At 36.7% G+C, this 17,967-nt stretch overlaps 1 long non-coding RNA gene across 3 annotated transcripts in view; it reads left to right on the top strand.

Moving 5' to 3' along the window:
- Nucleotides 1-14,396, top strand: part of LOC139676239 (uncharacterized) — a 60,414-nt gene extending 46,018 nt beyond the window's left edge. Inside the window, exons 4-7 of one of the 3 annotated variants that reach the window (XR_011698623.1) lie at nucleotides 11,015-12,639; nucleotides 13,328-13,395; nucleotides 13,478-13,549; nucleotides 13,634-14,396. This is a non-coding gene — a long non-coding RNA (uncharacterized lncRNA). The remainder of the gene's footprint in view (nucleotides 1-11,014; nucleotides 12,640-13,327; nucleotides 13,396-13,477; nucleotides 13,550-13,633) is intronic. The other 2 variants (XR_011698624.1, XR_011698625.1) reach the window with 2 other exon arrangements.
- Nucleotides 14,397-17,967: the final 3,571 nt, after the last annotated feature.

Genomic DNA, 17,967 nt, shown 5'->3' with positions numbered 1-17,967 from the left:
GTGTAAGGCAGCACGATACCGACACTTAGACACGACTGGAAGCAAACCACTTTGTTTGAAAGAGGAATTTCTAACTTCACAAAACTTAAGTTTTGGCAAACAGAGAACTAAATGACAAATACCACAGCAGCTGAACATAAAAGCACTTCATGTAATATAAGATACCTTGCCTCCATTTGAAACCAGAGACCAGTTCAACTCCTTAACCATTCAGGATGTCAAGACATTTGTTACATAACAGCAACTTCGGATGGCATTTTTAAATCCTGCCATCTTTTCACTGAAGAACAGAAGATTCAATTTCTACAGACTCTGAGAGACAGGGAATGGAGCCAGCAGCAATATTTAGCACAGAGTGACTGGTTTCTGGCACCATCTAGCTTCCTCTGCAACAGGAATCTGGCAGCCTGGTAGCTGCTTTTCAAAGACACTGATTAAATAGTTGATACTAGTGCTATACAAAGGCTCAAGACAGCACAACAAAGAATAAAAAGAGTAGGTCCTAAGCCCCAAGACTACTTTATTTTTTTTTTCCTAATAAAGATAGTGAGGAGAAAATCCTGGGCAGAATACCAAAGCCTAGATAATTCACACTCTGTTCATTATTCAGCTTCTGACTCTGCATCTCTGCCAAACATCTATAAAATACATGAAAGCATTAAGCACAAAGAAGCCATAAGGCAAGAAGGACTATTAGTTGTTTACTTTCATGAGACATGGTATAATCTAAAAAGTACAGATTTGCTTTGACTGATAAAACTATTCCCAATTCCACTCAAGAACTATAAAATTCCAATAAGTCTTTGTAACTATTTATGCTCATTCACTACACTTGTAAGGAGTTTTGAATTCTTGAAGCTCACTGTCAGCTCCTTAGGGAAAACTGCTGACCATTTGGGAAAAGCAGCTATGATTTGTTGTTGAATGTCAAAATACATTAATTGATGAGATGTACAACCTTTGAATGTTTGTGCACTGTAAAATTCTGCAGAAACATATTTACTTGTCAGCCTAAACACGTTTACAGACTTTCAATTTGGTAAACCAGAAAAGAAGACAAAGTGGGTTTATATCCTCGGTAGAGGAGGAAATGGCAGAGAAAGAGGAGAGGGAAAAAACCCCAAAAATCTTTCTGGACTTTACCAGACAAGCAATCATAGTCTCTAAAATGCAGAACCTTTTTCCAGTTCCCACAGTGAAACTTTCTTTCCATTTGCTTCAAATCACCTGTAATGTGCTTTAGGAGCTAATCCCTTCACATATGGTTTACTTGGCATAGGACCAATAAAAGCAAGGATTCTCAAATGCATCACCAACCCAACCCACTTTCTCACTTACTTTGTCTTTTCAACTACACACATTCACACCTATCAAAATAGAAAATTAGCTACATTTACACACAAGTAATACATAGGGGGTTTCTAATGGAAAGAATGGAACACAGTTACATGCTTTTTCCTATAATCCACTTAAGGCAACGTTTCTCTTCCTCAGGGTCTTGACTTATTCAGTCTGTACAGGCAGTTTCTCAGTAAAGAGGTCTAGGGTTATTCTGCTGTTGATTCATTCATGATCAGCTTTGCGTTTTGTGATATCATCTAATAACTGAAGTGTAAATGCAAGGGAGGCAGTGATGCCTATTTATTTTAATGTATTTCAAAAGTTTTCCTATAAAGAGGAGTCTTATATTATCTTCTCCCTAAATATACAGGTGTTTTAGACTGCAGATTTTCCACTACTTTTGATTATATAAGACCATGAAGGACCATATATTTTCCATGATGTAGGGACAGGTGATGCCTGAACATTAGCAACCCAGTATTTGGTGTGGCATGAACAAGAATATGCAAGTGGGAAGAAGTTTCAAGATTTAAATCTCAGGAAGAACTCAAATGAACCCAATCTGAACCACTCGCTGAAGTCCAAACTGAAGTTTGAAACTACTCTCAAAGTCAGCACATGTTATTTGAAGACACATTATGCTCATTGAACAGTTACAGATCAAAATGAAAGGGCAAGCGAAGCAAAATTAGGTATGGAAGCAAAGTAGAGAACATGTCCATAAAGGGAAAAGGAAAATTGAGACACCTGTGAACAACAACAACATAGAACTTGGATGTGTTATTGCTTTTATATTGTTACATGCTATTCAGTCGTATTTACTAGAAAGTTTGGGTGTTTACATAGCTTGGATGAGCCACCAGTTCTAGAACTAAAGAATCTTAGCTTATTACACAGTGTTCACCTGAAACAAACATTGCAATGAATTTAACGTATTCCTGTGATATTCTTGCACCCAGATTTTAATCTTAACTGGTGCTCAAAGGAAACCATTGGGATTTTTACCAGAAATTCCTCTAACTGTCAAGAGAAGAGAATTTTTTAAAATCCTTTTGAAATTCTCTGCATGCAGTTTCAGGTAACATGCTGTTTAAAGTCTGGTACATAAATTTCTAGAAAGTAGTAAAGAACTTGCACAAAGCTCTTCTCTCCACTTCCTTTTGCCTAAAGGGCTGTTACAGCCAGCTATCCCAAAGCAGAGTGACTTGTACATACACAAACTCTTGGCTGTCTTCGTGCCAACATGCTTTAGTGGCAGCATGACCAATCTGAAATCATCTGCCCCATAACTTCTCAGGGAAAACGCTCTCATGGTTTAATTGGAAGTGTTGTGGCATTGTGCATGGCCTCTTTCTACAAAGCAGCTTTACTGTTGTCTTCCACACAAAGTTACATTTCCTGGCATGCACATATGCTATCTCCCTGTCAAAACCAGCCAGATATGACCTTCCTGCATTCTCATGTACCAATAAGTGGCAAACTTAGCCAAAAAATGTACTGTGTTTATGTGAATATTTTCATAAGACATGTACTATGCAGGTAATCAAGTATAATCAAAGAGCTGAATGAGATTCCGATCTAAAAATTCAGGTACCCAGAGTAGGTGCTTAAGAATAAGTATTGCAAAGAAGGCAAGAAGAGAGGAGAGAGAAGTGCAAAAAACATTATAGGACCCTTTCTATTTGATATTCAGGAGGAGTTTGTAATGAGTAAACCACTCCCTCTTTATGCTGAATAATTGCCAGCATTTCTATATCACATCTGAAATACACATATTGAAGACAACTTTCTAATCTTGCAAGTGTGGTTAAAGAGAAGGAAGAGTAAAATACACCAAAAAGCTTCCCCTCCCCTCTGCCCTCACATTACTGGCCAGTACATCTCTTTTTTTTTCCCAAATACCTGAGGAATTCTCCTACTCTGCAATAAAAGGAGAAGACCGAGATAACTGATTTGTAATGTCCATCATTATGTTTTCATTTTATAATTTAAAAATCTATTATATATATGTATATTTCTCTAATAATGGGTGCAAAATTGCAGTTCCAGAGAAAAAGTATCTAGGATTTGTCACTTTTATTGACTTGTTAAATGGATTTTATATTAGGGAAGAATCTAGAGCTCAAAAACTATTTTTCTTCAAATTCCTTTCAGTTTTTGCCCTAGAAGTGGGGCAAATCACTAAGTATTTTAGGTGTTTGTTCTTCTTAGCCAGTGTTTTATATTATATTAGCAGTGCTCTGAACACCATATAAAAAAACCAAACTACTGAGCTTTTATGCAAGAACCTCAAGACAAGATCCTCACGTGCCAATTAAATAAGATTCACATTTCACAACAAAATTAAGTTTCAGAGACATAAGAGACTGGTTATATCCTTTCTTTGGCCATATTACAGCCTTCTATCCTATTCACTAATGTATTTTTTACTCAGTCTTGTGTTCCATCCCCCACAGCCTTCAGTGACAGTATTTGGAATCTTAAGCCAGTCTCAATCAATGGGATGAGGACAGCCATCAGATCCATGGGACCAGAAAGATCAGAACACATTTATCCAAAGTCCAAGTGCCCTATTCAGACAGCTATGCTGGCTGCTAGTTATTGGGTTGAATTGAAAACAAAAGTTATATTACAAGACAGCAGGATCATTATTTCTCCTTTCTGCCCCACCTACTCAAGTGCCTAAGGTCATTTTCCACAACAAAAATGAAAGCCCTTGTTGGAAGTGTTTTTGTGCTAAACAGCAGTGGTTAATTTCTTGCAACTAATTAGTTATTCAAGTGAAAGTATAATGATCCTCCAACATGATTGAAAGTGCTTCAACTGAGTTTCCTGCTAACAGCACACTTCTAGAAAAGATGCAATAAATCAGCAGGGTTATGGAAATCTTTAAACAAAGCAAGTCTGCGACAGGAACCCATTAAAGATATAGCTATGTAATATTTATGTACCTAGCTGACTTGTGCTTTTAACCTAGCACTTTCAGCTATAGCTTTTTAGCACCTGGGTCATATTCAGTGAGAAGGAAATTCACCCTATTTGCCGAGAGCCAGCATAATGTCTCTGTGCTAGGTGTTTGGAGTATAGCATTACTACAGGATTTAAGAAATGGAGCCTCCCCATCAAATGCAATTTCTTCCAGCTTCTTTTAAATCAAAATACAAATATAACATCTTTGAGCAGCATAGAAAATTTCATCTGTGAGCCCCAAGGTGTTTTATGAACTTTAACAAGAGAAGAGATAGGTACAAGAAAGGTTTTATAAATCCAAGGAGGTATTGAAGCCAAAACGAAACTTCCTGGAATAAAAAACATCACCTATGTATGCTCAGATTATGATTTGTTAATTAGGAGAGGTTACTGAGATGGTACTAGGGGACCTGGAGATTTTTAGAGAAGGTGCTGACTGCATAAAATGCTTTCCACTTACTCTAAAAACTACAAATTCATTACAGACTCTGTATTAAAATGTATTAAGTACTAAAGAAAAGCAAGACCCTGTATTTTTAAACTACATAAACTCGCTATTTGGCTACACATGCCTTCTATCATCCCATTCACTCATCTGCTTCATTGCCAATTGTCCAGTCAGTCTTCTCATGGTTATAACAGAAAGAATTTGGATTCACAAATCAGTTTCGTTTGAGGTCCCAAATATGATTTCCTGGCCTACCCCTCATTACTGCAGCAAATGGTTGCAAAAAGCAAATCTTGCTGCTGAGGGGTTGGAAAAAGGAAACTTCAGGAAGAGATGTAGGTGTTGCAGTTCACTTGGGACTCTGGGAGGTAGGAGGAAGCAAGAGCATTACAAGAAATGAGCAGGAGAAGGAGATTGAAGGACAGAGAAAAGACCAGACATCACTCCCTCTTCCCAGTAAAATCACCATTGCTGACACCATAGGTTTTTGGGCCCATGACCACTTTCAACTCACACCTTCTGTTGGAAGAATAAATGAGGAGCCCAGCTTTATTTTTTCAATAGAAAGTTTAAAGTGGTCACTGAAGCACAAAAAGCTTTTCAAAGAGCAGCTGAGTTCAACAAGGACAAGGAGGAGGATGTTGAGGAAGCCACAAAAACACAGGCAGATTACAAACTGTTAAAGGCTCCACCATTTTTCAGTAATAAAGATAAGGCCTTTAGAACAGGTCTGGTAACCTTGCATCTATTTATTATGGGTTGTTTTTCTTTAGGACTACAAGTATTACTTAAAAATACCTTTGCCAGAGCAGAAAATAAGTAGTTTGTGTGTGTTGGTCTTGATTAAAAAAAATAAAAAAGCCACCAGAAAACAAACAAACTAGGCATTTGCTCCCTGAAAACATGGGATTATGCTTCACATTTGTGTTGTAAAGCACTGGGTACTGTACAAGTAATTGTACTGCAATGGGTTTTGCTATGCTAAATATTTAAACTGTGTGCCCAGTCCTTCAAAGTCTGAGCTTATTCTGTGTTCAGAGCTTTTCAGAGCTGAGTCAATAGCATATTTGTTTTGAATGGCTGTTCCTAGATAACAGTAACAAAAATCCAAAACTTGTTTACATCATTTAACATGCCTAAAAGCTTAGCTGGAGACATTAAAAAACCCCACACAACAAGCAAGCAGAAAAATACAATTATTTAGAATAGTCTCTGCTGTTCAAAAGAAGTTACACCACCAAAAAGTAAAAAGACTGTTTTGCTAACTCTGGACCAAGAATTGTTTTGTTTTTAAACTGGAGCAATGACTGGCATAAAAAGATTTCAGGGAATTTCCTCTTCTCCCTTAAGATAGCCATGAGCCTTTCTGATACCCTAGACTTCACACTGGGCCCTGAGCAGTAGCCCTTACTTATCAGAGCATGTAAAATATGTGAAAGAGTCAAAACAAAGCAAATCGGGCAATTCCATTAGTCCTGTGAAAGCTTTATTCTCATCTGAGCAGTACCTTCAGTTCTAATAGACAGATGTTACATCAGCTGTTTAGCAAGTGCCCCTTTACTGTTTTCTTAAGATTTCACCAATATTTACACACAGACACTCATGGAGTGTTTGACATACTCCTGGAATGGCATTTGTGTTCTAAATTCTGTGAAGTAGGGTGATACTTTCAGGAACAAAGATGAAGCATAATCTCTCATCTGTTTCAAATTACACATGAAAAAGACCAAATATGTTAGCAACAAATAGATTTGTGTACAGAAACTTCATAAAGGAAAAAATGGAGGAATGCTACAAAATAATTAGAGCAAAGGAAATAATGCAAACAGGCAAAGATTTCCCATCCTCACATTTTCAGAATCACAGTTCTAACTGAATGTTGCCTGCCATTATTTAGTACCCAGTGCAGTGTAAGAGAAACAGTATTTGAAAAAAAAAGTGCTTTTTCATATCTATATGCTACCTAGAGAGCTCCTGATACCTAATCTGGAAGCAGACAACTCAGAGAGGTGCCTCTTTTGCAGTGAAGACAAGACTTCCCCTCCAAGGGCCTGGGGCACTGTGCCTCACATGCTAATAGCTTGAGTTGTGTGCAATAGCCCTATATTGTTTATATAGCACTTCACATGTTCAAAGCACTATGAGATATCAGCCATCACCACACTTTTATGAGTCTAAGTATTACCCACTAAACATCAGGGTTCAAATTGCTTGCTCTTGATCAAAAGAAACTTTGTGCTGCAGGACCATAATTATTTGAATTTGGTAATTCTCACAGCCCATTCCTATGGCAACACAGAATGAAGAGAGGGAAGGGATATCGAAGCCATTTGCTATTGCACTCTGCTCTGGCAATGAGATATAGACACATGGAGGATCTCTTAAGCAAACCTGCACTCAGCACCTTTTGATTAAGAAAAAATAAAAGTAAAGAGCAAAACTAAACAAAGGATTTTAAAGGCTCCCAAGCATATTTTTCTGAATGTATCTATTTCATATATGCACTGTGAAGAACTTGAAAGACAACATGCAAACAGCACTGATATACTCTGGAAATCCTAAAATATTCTTCCAAATTAATTCTGAAGAAGCTTGGGGGGTTTTAAAACAAGAGGATTAGTAGGCAACTTAAAAGAAACCAGTCCATCTTCTGCAGGTAAAGAAATACAATCTATTTTTTTACACTTGACTACAGAAGGACTCTAACTTTTAGAAATATATTTTTACTCTTTATACATCCTTCCTATGAAAATTCAGTATCTATGCTGACATTTATAACTCTAACCTCAAAGAATCAGCTCTCTGTTCTCATAAAAAAAATATAAAGGAGATGTTGAAAAATCAACCAATGAATCCACAGTATATATGACAACCAAATAAAGGTTTAACATAAATGCTAAACAGGATACATCCTGAAGAATCTTCTCTTTACAGCTGAAAACATTTTATATAAAAATCCTAACACTGAGATTGAAGAAGGAATAAGAAAACTCTTACCCTCTTCTTTTCCATCCAGTGCCCAGCATATCTTACAATATTGTCTTTCCCACCTGTTAGATTTTACCTTGCCTCGGGTCTTGTATTCCAAACATGCCAGGTGTTTTCAGGGTCCAGCTTCACAATGACTGGCCTTAGAATCTTGCCTGCAGAATCACATGGGAAATAGATCCCACTAGACAAAAATGTAGACCAGTACACACAATCCAGATTCATCAAATAAGAAAAGGATTCCATTTGAAGCTATCATAGGAAGAGGGAGGAAAAGAAACTCCCTTCAAAGGCAGTAATGAGCACAGAGAATTCCTCACAGAACCTCTTGTATTTTAGCCAGGTTGTTCATGTTGCTATTGATGTTTACCTACTCTGTCCCTTGACATTTTTCAGGTACAGGCCACACAGAACTCTCTGCCAGACTGCTTGCAGTTTCTACTCTTGACTTACATTGCCTTGAAAGTTAAATAACCAAAATATTTTCTAAAATATTAAAATTTAAGTATAACATCAGTAGATGCACATTACTTCATGGATATTAATGTAAGAAACAGTTACTATACTGCATCTACTGATCTAAAGAACAGATGTTTGCATATGATTTATGGACAGTGAAATATGTGCATATCTTCCATAAACAGTAATGTGTTCCAGTAACAAAAAGTAGAGAATTGTGATCCAAAAGGCTGAAAAAATGCAGCCAGTATTACAATTTATTTACCAATTTCTTGGCTTCAAATAAAAAGAGAAGCTTATAGAGCCAGGGCCTCAATCCTGTATGTTGAAAAAGCTCTTACAATTTCAAAGAGGACTAACAACATGAAGTAATAAATTGCAGTCAGGATCAATAGGTCAGATATATGTCTGTTTAGAACACAAGTGTAACTATGATTTGTTAAATAAGAGTAACAATTTATATTGACTGAGGCACAATAAATCTAAAGTAGTAAGCAAAAAACCAATACTGCCTTCAGAATTTTTACATTAAATTTGACGTTGAAAGAGTCTTTAATATCAAGATTTAACAAAATAATAATCAGGTAAAAGTCTAATGGGCAAACTACAGTTTTCAGCTCTGCAATTAAATTATTTCTGGAAGTGCAATCAAATATTTGATTGAACTAATAACATTGCTGCTCCTCACATTTGTTCTGTTCCTAAATTAGCTTGGCTAATCAGTATCCCACCTCATAGCCAGTGTTGTGGACATGTAATATTAGCTGATGGGTTTCATTTCAAGAGCACAGTCAATTTTTGGAAAGCAATACTTAAAAACTTAGTCAAAGGCGACAAACACATGAAGCAGCACCTTTAGAAGTGTCATGGGTTTTGGTCCAGCAGAACTCTGATAGGACTCTGAACTTCCGATTGCTCTGTGATGAGAATGCATGTCAAACAAGTTTTGATTTAGTTTAAAGAACATCCTGTGCATATTATTTCACATCAAAGTGTCTTCTGGTGGGCCAAGTTACTTTCTGCCCTCTTATACTATGAGCAAGAACCAGGACGGTTCGATAGATCTTTAGATTTCTTCATATCATAACATACAAAAAAGCAGCCCTGTAGAATACAGACTTTAAACAAGGCAATCGCAATTTTTCCTCCTCTCTTGGGCTGGCATGCACTGGTGCTTCAAGATGTTATGCAGCTGCTACTTTTCCCCAGAGATGGCTGTACTCCAGTAAATGGTGAAATACTCCCTAAAACAGCTTCTCCCCTCCCCCCTGTAGTCGTTAACAAAGATGTTTCCATAGGTTTAAGGCAACATGAAAACATGGTGATTATCTAGTTAGACTTCTTGAAAAACATTAGCCTTAGATTTATTGCATCAGTAATTAGGAGCTGATGCCATACTCCAACACACTGCAGAAACAACTGCACTTAATATCTGTAGAGTACAGTGAGAGTTTTAGATTACAATGATAGTTATTCCATTCTGTTCTTGCAAGTTTTAAGACCATAAAAGAAACATACACTTTTCATTTTGTCAGAAAAAGGACTTCTCTTGATAGCTGCACAGATTTTTTTTTTTACTTTCAGCATATAAGTCAAAGTCACCTAACAATAAATTGAATTTCTAATAACTGCAGTCAGCTAGATTTAATTCCTTTTGGTGGAAGCACAGCAGTGTCAATACTTACTGAGATTTACTATTACTGGTAATTTATTGCAAGTAAAATGTCAATACAACATGAAAATTTGTCATTTTTGAAAGGTTTAATAAAAAAAGATGAACATGACACAAAATACAGAGATGATAAGAATGGGTAACTGATCATTCTACCTCAGATTTTTCCAGATGAGCATCCAGGTGTCAGCTGTAGCAAATGCAGATGCCACTGACGTCAATGGAGTTGTGTCAGTTTACAGAAGCTGAGAATCTGATCCCAATTGCCATTTTTAGATTCTGCCACTGGAATTCACTTTTGCAAGACAATTCTAAAAAATGCATCCACTTATTGCATTTCTTCCTGTCCCCAAGTATATAATTGGAAATCTGTTGACAGACTGTGGAAGAGGGTGAGAGGGAGATGGAAGTAGCCACCAACTGTATCCATGAGATAACTCTGCAATATCAGTGTTAGCATGGTTCTGTTGCCTTTTAAAAAATGCAATTTGGCTTCAAAAAGTCTGAAACTCCACCTTCCTGTAAGTATTCAAATGTTAGCAAAACAAAAATTATTCTGTAAACCATGCAAAGTATCTACCCTACGTATGTTAACATACTATTTTAACTAGTATACAATTTGGATAGACTGTTTTAATGTATCATTAGAAAAAGTATCTAAAAGTGTAAGAGCCCCAAGCCTGAGATTTGTGTGTTCAGCAGGGTATTTGTTCCCAGGAAAACTCCCTGCTGTACAAGCAGTGAGTTCTAAGACAGCTGTTTGAAATATCCTGCAAGCCAGACTTCTATCTGGCTGACATTAATCATTCATATTTCATCTAGCATTGAAATGTGGGGGAGAGAGCTAGAAGAAAGGAAAGGTGGAGCAATAAGCAGGGGAGAGTAATATGTGATAGCTCCACCATTTCTAAGTAGAGAGAGTGAGCTGCTTCTTCTGTTTTCTGTAAGGCAGTTGTTAAACATCAGTGCACTGTACTACAGCATCCAGTCTTAACCAGTGACAGAGCATAGGTCTTTTAATGCAAGATAGCAATGTCAACATGGAAAAGGTAACTAATTGGCACCCAAGATGCAGATCATATAGAATTGAAGTAATTGTCTGTTTGTGCAGCACAACACCCATATCTTCAATTTAGGTCAGGCCATGAAGAGGAAGAAGAGGGTTGAACATTGAAGATGAGATGCTCTACTTCACACAGTTGCCCTCTGGAAGGACTTGCAAAGGCAGTCACTTAAATTAAGCACAGGTCATCAGACAAGATATCTAATCTACTCCTAAGACAGGCAGCTCTAGCAGTCCAAATCCCTATGGCCTTTGCAGCAACACAATGAACTACTTCCTCATGTACTTCTGTCAATTCACGTTAGGTTCCAATTTTTTTAAAGCGATATTTCATGTACATCATGACCCTATTGCTCATAGCAAGGAAAGTGCTTTGGTTTATTTATGACCTACTAACCTTAAATAAAAAAAAAAACACATCCAATCTGAATGTTCACATAAGCCTGCAGATCTGAAATAAAATTTAAAATAAAGCTGGCATTTGTAACACCTAGGTAAGCCCAGTAAGGGATTTAAGAGAAATGAAAACCAGATGAGAGAAGATGAAAGCATATTTACCCTGCATAACCTGCACACATCAGGAATCAGGGCTGGAACCCTGGAATACCTTTTGTACTAACAAGTTTATGTCCATTTCAGAGACTAGATAACCAACGAATTCTTGATTTTTTTTTCCATTAGAGAGGGTGGAGAAGCATTAATAACCTGTGAAAGTAATTCATTCTAAGATGCAATCCACCCAGCCACAAGCTCTACAGCACTACCCTTTTCCCCCTACCCTCTATCCCGTTTGCCATACACCAGCCAGGCAAGATCGCAGTCGAAGTGTGGAGTTACAGATGGAAGCAGGGAATAAGAGCAAAGGAATGAGTCAGTCCTGAAAGACATGGCATACAAAAAGCAAACTTATAACAGGGCAGATCTTAAATGCAAGGGACCCTAAACCATAAAGTCAATTCATTTGGATAGAACAACATTGAACAGATGCAGATGCACAAAAGATTGAGTTGGAGAACCTTATTCTCTCATCACTTGTGCCAGTGTAAAAATTCTTCTTGTAATATCCATGGAATTAAACCTTTGAAAAGCCACTACAAAGAAATGGAGAAAAAAAATAATCAAACTTCAAAGCTAAATCATTGGCAGCAAATATCCTGTATAGTTATATAGGAAAAGAAAGGTGGACTGCCACATTTGAGTTCAGATATATTCCTAATCACAGCGGCCTTCCTAAATGACATACATCTAATTTACCAAAAAAGGAGAAAATTAGTTGATTCCATTCTTGTCTAGTTCTTCAACAGACTATATTAATGACTTTGTCCTTTAGTTATATTAGATTAAAAAATACAGTTAAATGATGTAATAAGTACCTCGACATGCAGAACAATTAATTGAAAGAAACAGCTGGGACAAAGGCACACCTATGAGCTCCAGCCTTTTGGGGCAGGTTCCTTTTACACAAGTACAAACAACTCCCCAACATTCATAAAGATGTATAAATACTCAGAGATAGATGAAAGAGAATATAAAACATCTTTTATCAAAGGATAAAGTAAACAAAGAACAATTCAGAGAAGTCAATGAACCAGTCACAATTTCAGCACAGCAAGAATGGACCTACCAATAAAGAACTCTGACCAGCTGAGTATCGAGAACACCTTCTGCAGAAGAACTCCACTCCCAAATGCAAAGAAGGTAAAAATTTCTAGATTACCTTGTTTTGCCTTCTGATCCAACCTCTGAAACTCTTTTACAACATAAAAACTACACGCTGATAAAAACTACACCCTGTTTTGTTTTTTGTTTGCTTTGGTTTGGTTTTGTTTTAAGACAATTGAGTTGAAGAGCTCAGAAGACGGGGACAAAGTGTTATGTTACTATGAAAATTTTAAGAACATGGACATCACGCTGTAATGAGCAGTACTGAATATGCACAACATGCTGGCATCTTAAAACATACATGAAAATATATTACAGCAAGCCTTGATATACCTCATCTCCCTCCCGCCCCCTCTTGAAAACTACAACAGGTTCTGCATGTGTGACAATTTGCAAGGAAGAAAGGCTTCCTTCCTGTCTAGGAAGTTTATGAAAAAATTAAGCCTTCTTTAAAGAAAAATTATTTTTCATCAATACTAAGAAAGTTTAAATCCAATTCAACCATGTCAGCAAAAGGAATTTTGCTAAGTTGGGTAATCTCTAACAGGCAACACTGATTTGTAAAAAACTCTTACACAGTTCTGTTCATATATGGGATCTTGTTTTGTTTTGCTATGACATTTAGTCTCAGGCAATAACAGACACCATTAAAATCCACTTGTGCCTGGATCCCCAGCTTTTATTGTTAAAGCCTGAATAAGTGAAATATCTTTTCTTTTCATAGAAAGAAGTTTGGAAAATTGCCAGCTCCTTGTACAGAGACTGAAATATGATGGGCAGAGAAGGGTGTTGGTAAGAGAAAAATGACTGAAGTTGCATCATCTGTATGATTAAAATCATTGTGTGAATTTTGATTTTTCCCCCCTCCTTTCAGACATTTGAGGATGCAGTCAAGTCAATGGAGTTCTGTTGTAGTGGTTGCTTCAGTGAACATTCAACGCTGTCGGTGAGTTTGGAATTAAAGTGAAAACCATCGACCGTTGATTGTACCCTCCAGCTAACCATCCTCCTCCTTACTTCATGCTTTCAGGCCTTAACACCGAAGATAGCAACCTAACCATCATAGGATGTTTCTCCCTCACCCTGCCAAGCTTTACAAAAAAGGTCACAATCAACATTCATTGCTGTCGGTGGGTTTAACTTTGTGGACAAGCTCACTGAACAATGAATGCAACTGTGGCCCCACATTGTACAGATGCCGCTGAGAGGAACAGCAGCTCTGAAAGCAGTAGTGACAAACAAACACTTCTTACAAGCTACATTTTTCTGGTCAGAAAAATGGTTGGGAGTATGCAATTTTTGCTTGCTTGTTTTTAAGTGTGTTTAACTTAGCCAACTAGGAAAAAAAAACCAACTCAACACTGCCTTTTTCTGGAATATTGTCCTTACAGTGTTCAGCATCATTGAAACCATAAAACTCTTATTTAGTATGTTTGCAGAAATAATAAAGGTACAGGAAACTTTGTTTATCCACTCCTAAGGACACCGACATAGGAGGAAAGAATATTTAAAATGTCTTTTTAACTAGACATTGTGGAATTTTTTTCTGTACTTGTCATGACAAATACAAATGGGATTTCAAAGTTATGGATCAAGGAAATTGTTTCTGAGCACAAATGCCATTAGGCAACACATACAATTGCACTTGCCTTTTTTAGGGATCTAGAAGATGACAGAAATATATATCCAAAAATAATAATGGAAAAGTAGTTAAACTGTAAAATTACTGTAAACTGAGTATCTATGTAACACTCTCAGTACTGCAGATGCAAATAAGAAAATAAAAGTGTAAATAAGCTCACATTTTTGTCCTTATTTCCTTACAACCCCTTATTAACCTGGTCAGACACACAGAAGGACCAGTCTACATTTCTCACATCACACAGTCATCCAAGGTAAGTTCAGTCTGTAGACACAGTGCAGCTCAAATATTCTGCTGTAGAAATTGATTACAAAGGTTAGGTAATCTCACAGCAGTCACATCGTTCTTCCTTATTTGGGAGGTGTTTATAAATAATACTTTGGTTATTTACAAACTTTCCTCAGCAAATCAGTTACACAACACAGTTATCTTGTGTACTGTACGTGCTTGTTTTATGCGTGTTTCACCCTGGAGCAACTGAACAGCATACAAGTATCAAAGCTGTCATGGGAGAGTACACCTAGAGTTGCTACTTAAACTTTGTGTTATCAGTCTAATTAAATAGTAAAAACACATGTCAATCCTGAAAGAGAACAGACCTTTATCATATGCAAAACTAATATTTATAGAAAAAAAATCAAGTCCTTAAGGGCATAACCACACTAGCAAAATAAAACCTGAAATTATTTGAACATTATTTAAAATTGATGTTTGGGAAGATTATCTTTCCTTATTCCAATATTTACTAGAGAAGAACCCACAGGGTCTGTTGCTCACTGAATACTATCATGGTCAGAGACAAAAGAGTAAAGTATTAAAAGGAAGGGTTGCTATGGATGAATGATTTCTCAGCAACGTTGCTCAGAGATAAGTCTGTATCTTCAGGTTTACCCATTTCTACAAAAATAGGAATTTGAATTACTGCAGACTTACATATTGCAGTAGATAAAGATCATATTAAAAGCAAGACTCAAATGTATATATTCTGTCTAGAAGAAGAAATGTTCAAATTAAATGTAGCTGCTTTGTTTTTGCTACAGTATGAATCGAAGTTCCTTGCTGGAACCTAAAAAACCAGGTCTTTGTTTTGCAATACATTTATTAATGCCAGTTATAGCCACATTATGTATTTTTAAAAGAAGATTCTGGAGTTTCTCAACACTGGAAAGAACCAGTGTCCTGGAACACGAGTGCTGTATGTGTTTTCTCTGCTGATAACGTCTGAATTATTAGCATTGACGAGGGACAGACTCCAGTGCAAGACAACATTATATCCTTTTCCAAGGCAGTATTTTTCCTCAAAGCACATTTCCCCTGATTTCTATCAATTTTGTTCCATACATTACTAAGTGAAGACCAATAGTTCATACCCTATTAGAACTGGGTGCAGAAACCTCAGCCAGCACTGACATGGGCACAAATAATCAGTCCATACCCATTACACATAAAACCAAATATTTCCACCTTGAGTGCAAATTTTTACTGGTTTCTCAAGAGGAGACTCTGCAGCAATGGTCTTTGTTAATGGTGCCTAGCATGAAATTTATCGGTGATTTAGTTACATCATGTTTTCATATAGAAATAGAAAAATGTCTTTTTAGTGTAGAGATATATAGTATTTCACACAAATGAAAGTCAACATCTACACGCTAGTTATTTAATAATATTCATTGGGAAACAATATCCTTATTCCACACCCCACAAGAAATTCTGGCTTGCACTCATCTTTCTTTATGCTGTAAAGCCAGAGAACAATCCCAATTTGGTAATGATAGCTATGAAATACTGTGAGAAGGTTTCATGGTAATTTTCATGTGTTTTGTTAATATGATACATATGTACTCAGTACAATGCCCACAGGCCATAGAAACATTCTAGAAAATTGCTCCGCAGTGTCATTGTAAATAATTCACTCACAGCAATATTTTTAGGTCAAGCATATCAAAGTTGCAGTAAATGCGATGGACCTTGACATAATAGGAGCACTAGTTTTACAGCAGGGGAGGAAGAGGAGAGAGAATTACTTCCCATACATGACAGATCAGTTGCTCTTCCCCAGTATATACATTACTGTTCTTGAAGACAGCAGAGGAGCTACTAAGGGCTTGTTAGGTTTGGAGTTGTTGGGTAATTTAAATTACCTCTAAGTACATTTTTTCCCCTTGCTTCTGGCATAAAATGGATCAAAACATCTAATTCAGCAGCTTCTCCATTAAGTCTCTAACTTCTATTTAGCAAGTACTGAGACACACCTGGTTTTACCTCTAAAAGCACAAGTTAGAGAATTCCTGTGATAGAAATAGCCTATGATATTCACAACCATGACAGGATGAACATGATAGACTTGATTTTTGGCACAGCTGACACCACCACACTAACATCTCTTGCTTTACAGATGGCAAAGTTACACTAAGCTAAAGAGTTAAATATAGAAGTAGTTTATAGTATTTAGGGAATCTTGGACTCCAATCCTGTATTTTTTGGGGAAAAAAAAAAAAGAATGATCCTGCAATCCTGACTTTTACCTCATGTAAACACCATCCTTTTCTTGCTGACTACTTTTTTTTCTCTTGATGTATATATCTGTTACTTGCCAAAGTTACAATGGAAACCAATTACTTTTTAAGCACTTGCCTTCTAACACCCACTGCAGAATCATTTTTACATCTTGCCCTTTCATTGTGTAATTTTGTTTTAATTTTCCTTCTTTTTTTTTCTTCATGTGCATTCCCCTTAAACATGAGGGCCAGAAATGCAGACCACATTCCAAACAGTTCAGCCAAGGCTAGCTGAAATAATCTGATGTCTTTCTATTTTACAAGCAATCACTGATCCTTTTGAGCCAAAAAATAGCATTTGTGACGGCACCACACAGTTAACACACTTAAATTTATTTAACATTATTCCATAGATAGACAGACCAGTGTCGACAAGTTCCTTCTTAGTTTAAAATAGATTATTTCATCCCCTTGAAATGCAAGGCTTGCAATTTTTTGAACTTGGAGGGCTTTTTCAAAATATAACTCCTCCTTCCCTCAAAAACATCATTAAGGTTTTGAAACTTTGTGGCAGAAATTACACTGTAGCATACAGTAGTAGGAATGAACTTTGAATACAAGCAGAAGCCTATCATGATTTAATTTAAAAAATATTTAAACTTGCCATTGGACTTCATTTCCCCCATATTATTTTAATTTCAATATTGCAAACTGCAAGAGGCAACAGAAGCATAATACTTAACTTACCTCCCTGCTGTCTGCACCCAGCTGAGTATTTTACATTGCCATGTTAGAGCCTTCACTTCATAACAACCAGTAATCACAAAGTGAACACAAATATGTCTGACAAATACATGTTAGAGAAGGTTTATGACTGAGCTTAGGAATTATTGATCTGAGGATGAAACAGGGCAAGTGTTCAAATTACATAGCTTCCAAATATAGCACTTAGAGCAACTGAGCTCCCTAGCTCTGCAGACAGCATATATGCCTGTGATAGATATTCTGATCTTTCCTGATTTTAGTTCATGAGATACAGCTGCTTCCCAGCCAGCCCTAAAAGTTGCCATGTTTTAACAAATCCACTTTATTCTAACAAGCTCACAAATAAATTATCATGAGACCTGGTGATGTAAGTTGCTGGGTTATGTTTTGTTTGGGGGTTTTTCTGGGTGTTTTTTTCTTTTAAGTAATCTTTTTCACCATTAGAAATGTCACATTAAA

The sequence above is a fragment of the Pithys albifrons genome, chromosome 10 (assembly GCF_047495875.1).
Source record: "Pithys albifrons albifrons isolate INPA30051 chromosome 10, PitAlb_v1, whole genome shotgun sequence".
NCBI classification, from domain to species: domain Eukaryota; kingdom Metazoa; phylum Chordata; class Aves; order Passeriformes; family Thamnophilidae; genus Pithys; species Pithys albifrons.
The sequence above is the reverse complement of the archived record's forward strand: the minus strand, read 5'-3'. Positions and strand labels throughout refer to the sequence as shown.